Raw genomic sequence first — 13,192 nt, forward strand, 5'->3', positions numbered from 1 at the left:
GAACACCGTATGAGCACCTGCATTTGGGAGTCAACCAGTGACACGTCCTGCATGAGAATGCCGCCTGTGATGCCCTGGGGGGAGTCCTCGCATACTACCTCGCCCACTCTTAGCGCTCCAAAGTACGCTATAGAAAAGGCAGCGGAGAAAAGGCGCGCCTCAAATTTGGACCAACAGAGGGACCTCAGCTGCCTGTGTACCTGAGCCAACATGTCAAAGGTAATGGGTCGCCTGGGGTCGCTGGCAGGCGGCTGGAGCCTGCGCCAGCCCTCCATAGCCCTACGCAAATGGAAATTGTCACACGGGTCTGTAAAATAGAGTGATTTTGAAAAGAATGTGATGGCTGCTGTGTGAATGTTAAGAGTCTTTGGTGCGCGCCCCAGGTTCCTCAAGTGCACTACATACTGCATGACCTCCTCCGGGGAAGGTGGGGCCCGAAGGGAAGCAGAGGTCTGTCTCTGCCTGAACTTAGTGAAGTCTGACCAAGCCCGTTTATACGAGCTCAGTGTAGACGGGGCAACGGAAGCTAATACTCCCTTTAGGATCTCTCGCTCCCAAGGTTCCATAGATGTTCCGGGAACGGCTCCGGTGACTGGCTTGCCTCCGGTGCCAACGATCGGAAGCGATCCATCTGGAAGCGAGACAGAGCATCTGCGATATTATTATTGACCCCTGGCACAAATTTGGCAGAAAAATGCATATTCAACTGCAAACTGAGTAACACGAAGTGGCGTAGGAGGGAGGACACCCTCATCGACCGCGTGGATTGCCGAGATAGGACGCTGACCACCGCCTGGTTGTCGGTTCTGAAGCAGACCCGTCGGTTCCTGAAATCTTCGGACCATAGATGTACGGCTACTACTATAGGAAAAAATTCTAAGAATGTTAAGTCGCGTGTGATGTCTGTACCCTGCCACCTGGCCGGCCAACGCTGCGAGCACCATTTACCTCTGAAGTAGACCCCGAAACCTAAAGCACCTGCCGCATCGGATTGCACTTGGAAATCAGCCCGCAGCAACATGGTGTCCTGCCATAATGACACCCCGTTGTAGTTCTCCAGAAACATCAGCCAGGATTCAAGGTCGGCCTTGACCCCGCGGGGGAGGCGCTTCCTATGAAAGGGTTTGGTTAGGCCTACCGTGAGCCTAGCTAAGCGCCGGCAGAATGGGCGACCAGGTGAAATAACCCTGCAAGCAAAGTTGAGGTGCCCTAGCAGTGATTGCATTTGTCTAAGGGTAAGCTTTTTAAGGGGAATGAGTTGCCTAATGGTCTCTTTGAGGGCGAGTAGTTTTTCAGACGGCAGGCGTGAGGTTTGTGCGACCGTGTCCAGTTCTATGCCTAAGTACGTAAGGCGTGAGACGGGCCCTTCGGTTTTTTCTGCAGCCAATGGTACCCCTAACTCCTCTGCGAGAGCTGAGAAGGCCCGCATAAGGCCTGCGCACTCGGAACTGCGAGCCCCAGCCACGAAGAGAAAGTCATCCAGATAATGCGAGACCCCTGGAAGGCCTGTCCTAAAGCGCAGGGCCCAGTCCAGGAATGTGCTAAAGGTCTCAAACGCGGCGCATGCCACGGAGCAACCCATCGGCATGGCCTTGTCGATGAAATATGCCTCATTGAATCTGAAACCCAACCATTTATAGTCCTGCGGGTGAACTGGGAGTAGGCGAAATGCTGATTCAATGTCACATTTCGCCATTAACGCCCCCTTGCCAAATTGCCTTACCAACTTCACCGCCTGATCGAATGAGGCATATTTCACCGTGCACAGCTCCTGGGGTATTCCATCATTGACTGACCTGCCTATCGGGTGGGAGAGATTGTGTATGAGCCTGAATTCCCCGGGCGCCTTCTTAGGGACTATTCCCAATGGGGAGATGTGGAGATCAGGTATTGGTGGCGACGCGAACGGGCCAGCCACGCGTCCTGCCGAGATTTCCTTGTTAATTTTCTTAATGGCTATGTCTGGTCTTTCCCTAATAGATTTTTGATTGGGTGGTTCACCCGTGCTAGGCGGGGTACGCACGGGAATTCGGAAACCTGTTGAAAACCCTTCCCAAAGGTATTTAGCTGCATCTCTATTGGGGTAACAGTCAAGCAGTACTTTCAGAGGGTGAAGCTTTACAGGAGAGTGGGCCAGAGCAAGTGATCTATTAATATTTGTTAGTCCCCGAGATTGATCCCTGGGGGGTACCTGAGGTATTTCTAGGGCCCTGGTGCGAGTTGCCCCTGGCGCCCCGAAAGGACTGCCTCCCTTTAAAACACGAAACTCCCGGGTGCTGACCTAAACACTTTTCGCATTCGTGGGAGTACTTACAGTTGGGTCGCTGACAAAGGCCTTTGTTATATTCCCAGCAAACCCTGCGACGCGGGTCCCTCTTGGGTTCAAACCTGGTGGACCTAGGTGGATCCGTATGTTTCCTTTCTACATATGGGACTACATGATTGCTCCAAAAATGCTGGTGGCGCTGATCCCACCTGGTTTTTGGGTTTTGCGAAGCATTCCTACGGAAGTCTTCATCGTAATTCAGCGCAGCAGCCTCCCCGGCCATCCTGTAGGCCATCCTAACATCAGCTATGTAGGCCATAAGGTGCATTGCCCTTTTTGGATAAGCAGCTGTTATCACTGCAATCCAAATATGCATTCCATCCAGCCAATTTTCGAATGTGCGGTCAGCCCGCGGCGTCCTATGCCTGCGCCTGCCATACTCCTTTCTCTTTTCGCCCTTTCCCAGCGTATGGGACAATGGTAAGAGGGTGAAAATGTCTATAAAATCGCCATTCAAGATTTTTTCCCTTGTTTTATTTGATAAATGGGATCCTAGAATGATATCCGTGTCTGAGTTGGTAGAATACTTTGAGTCCGGTATCAAAGCACCGTCCCTCCATTCTAACGTCCCCTTGAAACCCTTACGGTGGGTGCTGGCTCTCCTCTTATGCACCCACAAAGGAAGACCCATCTGATCCTCTGCAATCCCCCAATAATCCTCCATTGGGATCTCACCATCTGAATCAGACGTACCTGAGTCATAGGAGTCGTCATCCCTAGCTCTCTTACGCTTGTCGGTTTTCTTCTTCGCCTTTCCGCTCCGATGACGCTCTTCTCCGTCCCGCGACGCCGCTTCGCCACTTCTCGCCGGCCTGGAGTTGTCATCGTCCCCTGATGTATCGGAACCCCCAGCTTCCCTTTGCGCCACTGGTTGCGCAGGCTGGGCCCCTTGGAGACCTGCAATAGACTGTGAGGACTGCCCGGGCGAGCCTGCTGCTTGAGCCCCGGCCCCCAGGCTATGGGCGTTGGGAGCATTAGATCGCGCCTTCTGCCCCCGTGTCCGTGGGGCCTGGCTCGCAAAGCTTCCAGGCTCGGAGCTAGAGCTGGCAAATAAGGAAGCCGAGGTGCCCGGCGACCCGCCCTCTGAAAAATAAGTATCTAGGATACAATCCTGAGACTCGGCAGGCTCGACCTGCGACTCACGAGGATCATCCTGTGTGGCCTCAGCCGCGGGGGCCAGAGATTTTGCAATGGCCGCCAGCTGTTTGCAAACATCAAGCTGGGTCTTCTGAAGAGTGGAGACCACACGTACCAAGGCCTCAGTCTTGTCCTGTGCTGCAGGACTCTTGGAGGGGGCCGAACCTCGCACACGCTTGGGTGCCATTATCAGATTGCAGCTAAACAGCGTTATATATTTACTTATCACCTGTCCTCCTGGTTATTTATTCAATTATTCAGTATTATTATTATAATTATTTATAATTTGCTTATTTATTTATTATTATTACCCTGTTTATCTATATATATTATTATTTATAATTATTTAATTATTTTATTTATATCTTTGTTTATTTTAGATATATATATATACGGGCTTATAATTGTCAGGTTACCGAATTAATGCTATTATAATGTATTATTGCTATGCGTCACCACAGGGGGGACGAATGAGCTATTTATATAAGCGAAAGACAAGTCCCAAGTAACTCAGCTCAGCAAAACTTTTTGCCCTCCGCTGCACAGATCACCTATAATGCCCCGGCAGCGGGTTGGACCAGATGACCCTTGTGGTCTCTTCCAACTCTATGATTCTATGACCCCAATTAGTTGCTCCTAGATACGCCACTGGCCCGCACACAGCTAATGCTTAGTGGGGGGTTGGACTGGATGGCCTCTGCGGTCTCCTCCAACTCTATGATTCTATGATTCTAAGATTCTAATCGTTGTTTGTGGATATACCGCTGGCCACCAGCGCTGGCCACCAAATGCAACCGATCACCTATCAACTTCAATTATTCCCTATAAATCATTAACTGGCTTATTATCTTCGCGATTAACTCTCCTATGGTAACTCAATTGTTTACTGTGAGTATTAACCACTAAAGCCCAGCCAGCCGATAGGATGCACGAGTCAGCAATTGCCACAGAATTATATAGTAGTAAATGTGGCCGGGCAGCACAAGTGGCCTCTCTCAAACTGGCTGCCGCAGAAGGGACAGAACTTATATAACAGTAAATGCAGCCAGGCCGCACAAGGCCACTCTCAAGATGGCCGCTGCAGAAGGGACAGGGGGATTACCCACACCTAAAATGGCTGCCGACAGGAGAATCGCACGTGGCCACGCTCAAGATGGCCGCCGCAGAAGGGACAATGCTCGCCCACACCCAAAATGGCTGCCGGGCAGGGTACGCACGTGGCCACTCTCAAAATGGCTGCCGCAGGAGGGCCAGTGCTTTCCCACACCCAAAATGGCTGCCGGACAGGTACACGTGTCCGGCAAAACAACAAGCGCAACAATAAGCACCGAGTAACTAACCACAACCTTAGCAAAATAACCAAACCCTGATTGAGACACCCTCCAGCCGACTTAAAAGGGGGATGAGGCAAGGAACCGCCAAGCTTCACAGAAAAGGGGGGGGCCAAGTTCACTCACCCAGCTCCACCGAGATGAAAACAGGTCCCAAGCACGAGGACGGGGAGAGTGGGGCAGCCGCCTCCACTCCCAGCCGAAACCCACAGGGCGAGCTTGCCAGCAGGCAAAACAGGCGACCGAGTGTAGGACTCCGCGGTGGATGGGCGATAGCCTCAGCGCTCCCACGGCGGTAAGGTGAATGGGGTGCTCCAAACTGCTTTTAATGGCTGCCGCTGTGTGGCGTGTATCCCCGGCGCTGCCCTCCGTCGACAGCTGGTGAGCGGACAAAGCACGATCCGCTGATCGGCAGAGAGACGCTTGAGCCCTCAGCACGGCTCCGCGATGCCGCTGCGCTGCTCCCGCGCCTGCTAGTAGCCGCTTCTCCGCACCCGGAAGTGGAGCAGAGCGGAGAACAGCTGATGGGCGGCTTCGTCCTTAAGTAAAAAAGAAACAACAGCGAGGCACCAAAGAAAAAACAAAAACTGCGACCAAAAAACACGAACCTCCACGACGCTAGCCGAAAAAACAAGGCTAGCTGAAACAAAGGAAAACGAAAGGGGAAAACAAAGCCGCAACGACGCTGAACTGTTCGCTCCGGCGAACAAGGGAGAAAAGAGGTCGGCTTCCCGCCTGCGGGGAGCTTTAAAACGGCCGGCTCCGCCCCGACCATTCTCATTGGCTGGTCGGGGATGACGCAGGCGGGAAGCCACCATCGCGTAGGGGCTGAACTCGCAGCCCCTACGCGGTGGTGCAGTCGGTCGGCCCACAACGCCGCTTCCGTCGCAGGCGCGGAAGCGGCTTTCTCCCAACTAATCTCCTCTCTCTTGCTGCCCTGCTGAAGAAGAAAGTTTGGCTATTGTGACCTCCTGCTGATGCTGTCCAGCTGAAGGAGAGGAACTGACCATTGAACCCTTTTGCTGAGTCTGCTTGAATTTGTCCACCCAAAAAGAGACACTGGTCCCTGTATGGACCATTTTTATGATAAAGTGGTATGCCTAGACAGGGTGATGAACAGCTAGACCTGGGTGTCCTTTTGCACACATGGCAACTACTTTAAAAATGCCGTGCTATGTGAGCAGAGGATGAGGAAAGCCGTGTGAATGTGTTTGCAACGAGTGCCAAAAACAGCACAAAAAGGGGAGTACAGGCTTGTCCACAATTCACTTGCGGACACAATACCTAGAAAGAATAGGTCCGAGTGGTTTTCTACTTGTCTGTGCTTTCTAGGCGTAGGTCTGAGTGGTTTTCCATTTGCCACTTTCCCTGGGAAAACTCACTCTTTACCACTGAATTGGAACAGACATCAATACACAGAAAATCCAGTTAACATTTGCTCCAATTCATTGATAAAAAGTGGGTTTTCTCGGGGTCAAGTGGTGTGGCAAGCAGACATGTGGATGGGCTCAATATTTTGATACTCAGGAATGCACAAGGTAAATACATCTAGCTCAGACCTAATTTTAAAAATGATTATTGTAAATCTCCATGCAAATAGGCAGAGAACCTGTACAGTCATACCTTGGAAGTCACATGGAATCTATTCTGGAAGTCTGTTCGACTTCCAAAATGTTTGGAAACCAAAGCGCGGCTTCTGATTGGCTGCCCTAATAGACTTTCAGGTTCCAAAAGAACATTCGCAAACAGGAACACTCACTTCCGGGTTTGTGGCATTTGGGAGCCAAAACATTTGACTCTCAAGGCATTCAGGATCCAAGGTATGACTGTGTTTTGTGAAAATTCCCCTCCCCCAATTTGTACCGATATTTAAGATCTGAGGCAATTAATCTTTTCATACTGTGGTTTAAATGTACATCTTCCTTATTTAATTAATCTGCAACTCAATCACCTTGAGCAGGAACAAGATAGAAAATCACATTTAAGAACACCATGTGAGCCCAGCATGCCATTTAAAGCATAACAGGGTTCCACTAAGATATTGTTAAACAAGTCATAGAAAACATGATATATTGACTTTCCTCCCTCTCATTGCCTTCCTCTAGAGAATTTTGGAGGAAGGAATATATTCATGTTGCATATTTTAACAATAATTGGGGTAATGACTAGCGCACCCATTGTGAGTGATTGAATTTTTCAGATGAGAAAGCTCAGGAATACATACACTATAAATTTTTAAAAGGCTAGGGAGCACACAAACTTCTTGGATCATGGGTTCCGACACATGATATGTGGTTTTAATTGTTTATAATTATGAGGTTCTGGCAAAAAACAGCAAGATACTGTTGTAAAAAATAATGAGGCTATGGGACATTAGCACACACCAAGTTCGTCCTGCATTCATGCAAAATTAACTCGCTGGATTCAGTACCATAGGATTGCACCAATGGCTACAAGCTTAGAAGTCTTTTCAAAAGAACTGGACAAATTCATGGAAGATGGATCTTACAGCAGCTGTTGGCTGAAACAGCTAAAATAGCCTTCCGGGCTCACAGTGCCTCTAAAAAGAGAAGAAGCTTGGGATAAATACAAAGGCAGTAGTGATGCTCGAAAGCGCCCTGAGAAAATTCCTCAGAACTAAGATGAATCAAAGCCCCTGTTCCTTTAAAAAAAAAAACTGAATCTTTGTCCCACGCAAAGGTGGGTTTCAGGGGAGGGGTTGTTTTTCGTTTTGAAAATTTAGGCCCTTTCAGAGGAACAAAATCAGTACTTTTTCTGGGGGTATGCAATGGAGTACCAGCACCTCCCCCCACCAAAAAAAAATGCTAAAAGTGTGGCACTTAGTGTAACAACTTCATGGTGAGTACCAGCACCTTTCTTCTTCTTCTTCTTCTTCTTCTTCTTCTTCTTCTTCTTCTTCTTCTTCTTCTTCTTCTTCTTCTTCTTCTTCTTCTTCTTCTTCTTCTCCTCCTCCTCCTCCTCCTCCTCCTCCTCCTCCTCCTCCTCCTCCTCCTCCTCCTCCATCTCCTTCTTTAAAAATGCACTGGACAAAAGTCATAGGATTTTCAGGTGGTGGAGCAATATTTAAAGTTATGATGTGATGAGAACCTTCACACCCCACACCCCCTGTTTTTAGACTTAAAAATGCCAATACTTGGATAATCAACCTGTTCCTGAACAGTGGTGTAGGAAGGGGGGTGCAGTGGGTGCAGGCCGCCCCAGGGGTCATTACTGAGGGGTGAGGGGGGTGACACAATGGCAAAAATTTATGTTTTTAAAATAAATAAAAAATTGGGCTCGCGACACTTCTTTTGGGGAAAAACCAACAACTCCCACATCCACCACACACCCCTTCCCACGCCACTGGTAGCTAGGTGAGGCGGAGGGCACTGGGCGCCACACTGCGGGGCCTGCAGCATGCCTGAGCATGCTCTCTCTCCTGAAGGGGAGGCGATGGGCGCACTGCCTGCAAGCTCCACGCTGCTTTTTCAAGCAACACAGGGCTTGCGTCTGCCCACCGCCTCAGCCACCCTACAGCTAAGGGGGAGGTTGTGGAGAGGCTCCACGCAGCGTACCCTGCCTTGACTCGCCTCGCCTCACCACCATGAGCGGCTAACTCTGCCCCCGGCTGCAGGACGCATTTGCCGCACTGGGCAACCGAGCGGCTAGGTATGCCGCTGTTCCTGAGACTGACATTCTGCGATGACATTGTGTTATTCCCATTCTGGGATACTCCCCGCCCCCTGCCAAATGGTTGCAAACAAAGCTGGGACAGATATCTCGGCCCTGCCCTAATGAAAAACCTTCTTGATTCTCTTCATAATTCCCCAAGTGCTTCTCCTTAGGAAGAACCTCCAAACGGATCGCCAACATTGCTTGATGACATACCTTGTTTCTCCTAAAATAAGATACCATCTTATATTTATTTTACTTATATTTATAGTTTCCTTATATTTATTTTCGGGGGGGGTGCCTTATTTTTTTTTTGTTACCTCCTCTTCCTGCCACAGCTCAGTGCCCAGAACTGGCAGCGGCTGGTGCTGCTGCTGCAGCGCCGACAAAGCACCCAGCAGCATGCGCCGCGTGGAGCCCTGAGCCAGTGGGACCCAGCTGAAGTGCCGACAAAGCGCCCAGCAGTGCCGCCCAGAGCGCCCAGAGCCGCAGCAGGAGGAGGATTCAAAGTGCTACAGAGCACTGCTGGGTCCCGCTGGCTCGGGGCTTCACGCGGTGCGCGCTGCGGTTGTTGCCGGCTCCCGCTCGGTCAGGGCTCCACGTGGCGCACACTGCTGGGCGTTTTGGAGGGGCAGCAGCAGCCGATTCTGGGCACTGACAGGCAACTTCCTCTTCCATGGCGCCATCCAGACCTGCTCCCACCACTACGGCTTATTTTTGGGGTATGTCTTATATTTTGTCAATGCATGAAAACCCTGCCATGGCTTATTTTATAGGTACGTCTTATTTTATGAGAAACACGGTAGGCCTCACCCTATATGAAATAATGGTCTCATGGAGCCATTCCTGGTTGTTTCTGAAACCCCAAAGGGATTTTATCTGAGAAGGGTCCCCCCCCCCAATTTAATTTGGTGATATTTTAGTGGCAGGTGCGAACATCCTAGCTGACATCCCTGTATGCCACTTCTGCATTTCTAAAGGCATTTGGCTGGCTGCTTCTTGGGAACACATTGCAGGACCGGATGAACCACTGGCCCCATCAAACAAGGCAATTTTGGGGGGTCTCATTTTGAGACCTTTTCTTCTTATAAGAAGTGGGCTACTGCTAGGTTTGCAGACTGTCACAAAATTAGACTTTCCCTTTTCAGCAAGAGGGGCTGAAATGGAACAGTGGAAGCTTACACATCAGCTCCCTAAGGAGTGCCTGTGCAGTCAATGAATTACTGACTTCTCCTTCCAGGCCTGTCATTCAGACTCCCTTTCACCATCACTAAAACTGTCTTAGGGCTACGTGCTCCTTTTTTGCAGCAGAAAATATACAGAACGTCTTGTGACCCACATAAATAAATGTATTCCCAAAGGGCTCGTGCTTGCCTTATAAGCCCTGGCCTTCACTGAAGAAGACACAGAGCAACTTGTCACAAGATAAAAACTTGAGGAAGGATAGTGCACAAAAGAATTAGGTTTGAGCTTGGAGTTTCCCAGAATGCAAAAGGAACATGTCTAGTCCTGCATTCAGCGAGGGAAACCAGCACACTCATTCCGGGGTGGTCATTTTAACTCTGAGTAGGGCAGGAAAGGCAACAACCACAAGCCTATCTCATAGGTATTCCATTCGCTTTTCAGGAACAGCTGAACTTTACTACCGGTACCCCTAAAATTCTGTCTCTCAATTCTTTATTTTTATAAGAGGTGGACAGATTCAAACAATGTAAGCTGTCTGTCTATATGGGTCAATTCTGTTTGTTTGTTTGTTTGTTTGTTTGTTTTTGGTCCCTTTTTGAACCAGTCAAACTCTCCTTGATATATATTGTCATTTTGGAGCCATAATAGATTATAGAGTTGTTAAAGGAAGAGGGTAGTATTTTGCGTTTAGTTAAGTTTTAGATTTTTAATCGAATAATTCTGGTTTTTTAAATTTATGTTTACATTGTTCTTTATAGAACTAGCTTTAACCCTTCTTCTCAAGAGCTCAAGCTGGCTCTCTTGGGATTTTCATCCCCAAATGGTGTTGTCTGACTCTTCGATTGCTCCCCAATCAGAAGAGAAATGACTAATGGGAACCAAGGGGACTTAGCCTAGACAGAAACCAGGAGAAGTTGGAGGGCATTCACCCCATGTCCTGAAGAGAGGGAAACTTGCATTGAAGAAGATGGAAGAATGAGAGACAAAAAACAAACAAACACAAACCTGGCCTGATATACAGAGGGCCAATTCTTTCATGCAGCTTTATTGACCATGTGTTGGCAGGGGAGCCAGTGCTGAATCTGCTTCAGGTAGACAGGAGCTGTGTGGAACAGTAAGTCTTCTGGCAGGCAATATCAGCATGACCTCCTAATAGCTGGGCTCTTTTCTGAGAGCCAGAATCTCTATCTCCTCTCCATACACCACATATGCCTCTCTCACTGAGCCTGGCAGCTGCACAAGCATGTTGGCACAATCACTCTTCCCCTTGTTGAGGTGGGTAGTGACAGCACTGGGCTCTATAGCCACTAGTCTCTCTCTTGACTTCTGCTCTACCACATGCTTGATGGGTGTAAACGGTAGCTCCACACCGGAGAAGTGATGTTGGTGTCACTCTGCGCTCTGAAGACATGGTCAACCAGCATGTTCACCCACTAGTGGTGGGAAGTATGTCACTAGGCCTTGATTGGCTAAGCAATATCTGGCCTTCTGCATCCTGGGCTTTCTGCATACAAATTCTTTCTGACTTTTGTCTAATGCCCCCTGCTTTTGATGAAGATCCTGTATTGCAACACCTGGTTGTGCCTGGATGAGCTTGCGGGTACAGTGAGATCTCGGAGTCCAATGGTTAGTATTAAGGTAAGGCAATCTAAGTTTGTTAATGTCTATTCAAAGTCCCAAATGTATCCTTACACTGTTAGTTTTTCTCTTAATGGTCTTTTTGCTGGTAATGGATTCTTACGCTTAAGTTTATAACCTCCTTAAGAAAGTATCGCATTCACCCTGCTGTGGCTTCGATGCTACTGAATGAATCGTGCGCATGGGGCTCAACAGGAAGAGAGTGGACTGTTTGGTTCTTTGTGAATATCAAGGATGTCCAGAAAAAGCCCAAGTTTTCCCTGCACTACGTCTATGTTTTGTATCTTTGGTGATATTTTTTGTGTGTCATTGCTTTTATGTTAAAGAAGAAGAAGAGGAGGAGGAGGAAGAAGAGGAGGAAGAGGAACAACAACAACAAGAAGAAGAACAACAACAGGACCATTATTTGGCATAAACAGGAAGTAAATGAATGTGACATACCAGCAATGCTTTATTATGCTTTTATATTTGTTGGAAGTCATGCAGAGTGGCTAGGGCAGCCCAGTCAGATGGGCGGGGGTATTATTATTATTATTATTATTATTATTATTATTATTATTATTATTATTATTATTATTACACTCCTTTCCACACAACTCCCTTGCCAAAGAATGCTGATATCCAGCATCCACAGGATGTCAGAGTGACTATGTCACCAAAATTTGGATACATTTTGGCCCATTGCTAAGGAATTCTTGCGGTGTAGCACATTAAAAGCAGGAGTAAGAAAAGAACAGAAACATTGTATAAAAAGATATGGGGTTTCAACAGGAAGTTATGGGACATTCACCAATTGCAGCCAAAGAAGTATAACTGCCCTGGAACTCCTACAGGTGCAAATGGTATTAAACATGCAATCATGTATAACGGCCCTGATAGCATCATGAGCACAAATCATGAGGAATGTAAAATAAATGGTCTAGCCTTTTGCTCGACGTTTCTGGAAAACATGAAAGGCTTATTGCAAAAGGGGCTTAATCTTGTCCTTGGTAGCTGTTGCCCAATTCAAGATAGCCCATCATGGGAAGTGTTCCACACAGTTCTCATAACTGGGATGGTGGTCCAAAGCCTAAACTTTTGCCGTAGCTGAAAAACCTATGGAAAGGCATAAGGTAATGAGGGGCAGAAACGAGAGAGAAGTTTGCGTGGGACCCCTTCTTGCATTGTGTGGCCAGTTGGAGAGCTGTAATAAAACCACAATTTCTCCAGGATTCCCCCACCCGCTGGTTAGATTTATTACCAAGTCATCTCCCTGGCTAAGCAGTCCCTGATGGTCGTTGCTAAATGGATGCATTTAGTGTGCTCATAAATTTTCCCAACATGCAGTCAACTGCTGTGCACTCTATTGTTCTGGTTATTTTAAAGTTCTTTTGTATAATTATGTATTGCCTCATGTTATGTTATTATGGATTTAGATTTTTTTTTTATGAAAGCAGAATAAAAAAAAGACATCTAGCAAAACTCAGTGGCACCTCTAGAATTCACTTTTAGCATTACTCCTTGTAGTAATACCCTTTGCATGGTAATGACCAGGACCAGATCTTAGAATAATCCATGTTTAGCCTGGCACCCTGGGGATATCACTGGAGGTGGGACAATATCTGAACCAAGCCTCCATGTTTATGGAGCAGCAACAGTTATACAGTCCATGGAAACAAACTTGAAAAGTTACACTGGTCAGAGGTCACTAATATTTGAGGGAGTCTGAAAGCTGCATGTGTAGTGTAATAAGTTGCAGTCTGTCTGCCACTCTTTAAGGCAATTTGAGCACCTGCTGGGATTAAATGAGATAAATGCTGACTGCATGCAACAACATGGCTTTGCCAAAAAGTCCTTGGGTTTGGCATCCTTTCCAGCATGTACAGTAATTGGACTCCATGAGGACATAGCATATGTTCTTTCT

This window comes from Zootoca vivipara, chromosome 5 (genome assembly GCF_965207765.1).
Source record: "Zootoca vivipara chromosome 5, rZooViv2.hap1.1, whole genome shotgun sequence".
Classification (NCBI taxonomy): Eukaryota; Metazoa; Chordata; class Lepidosauria; order Squamata; family Lacertidae; genus Zootoca; species Zootoca vivipara.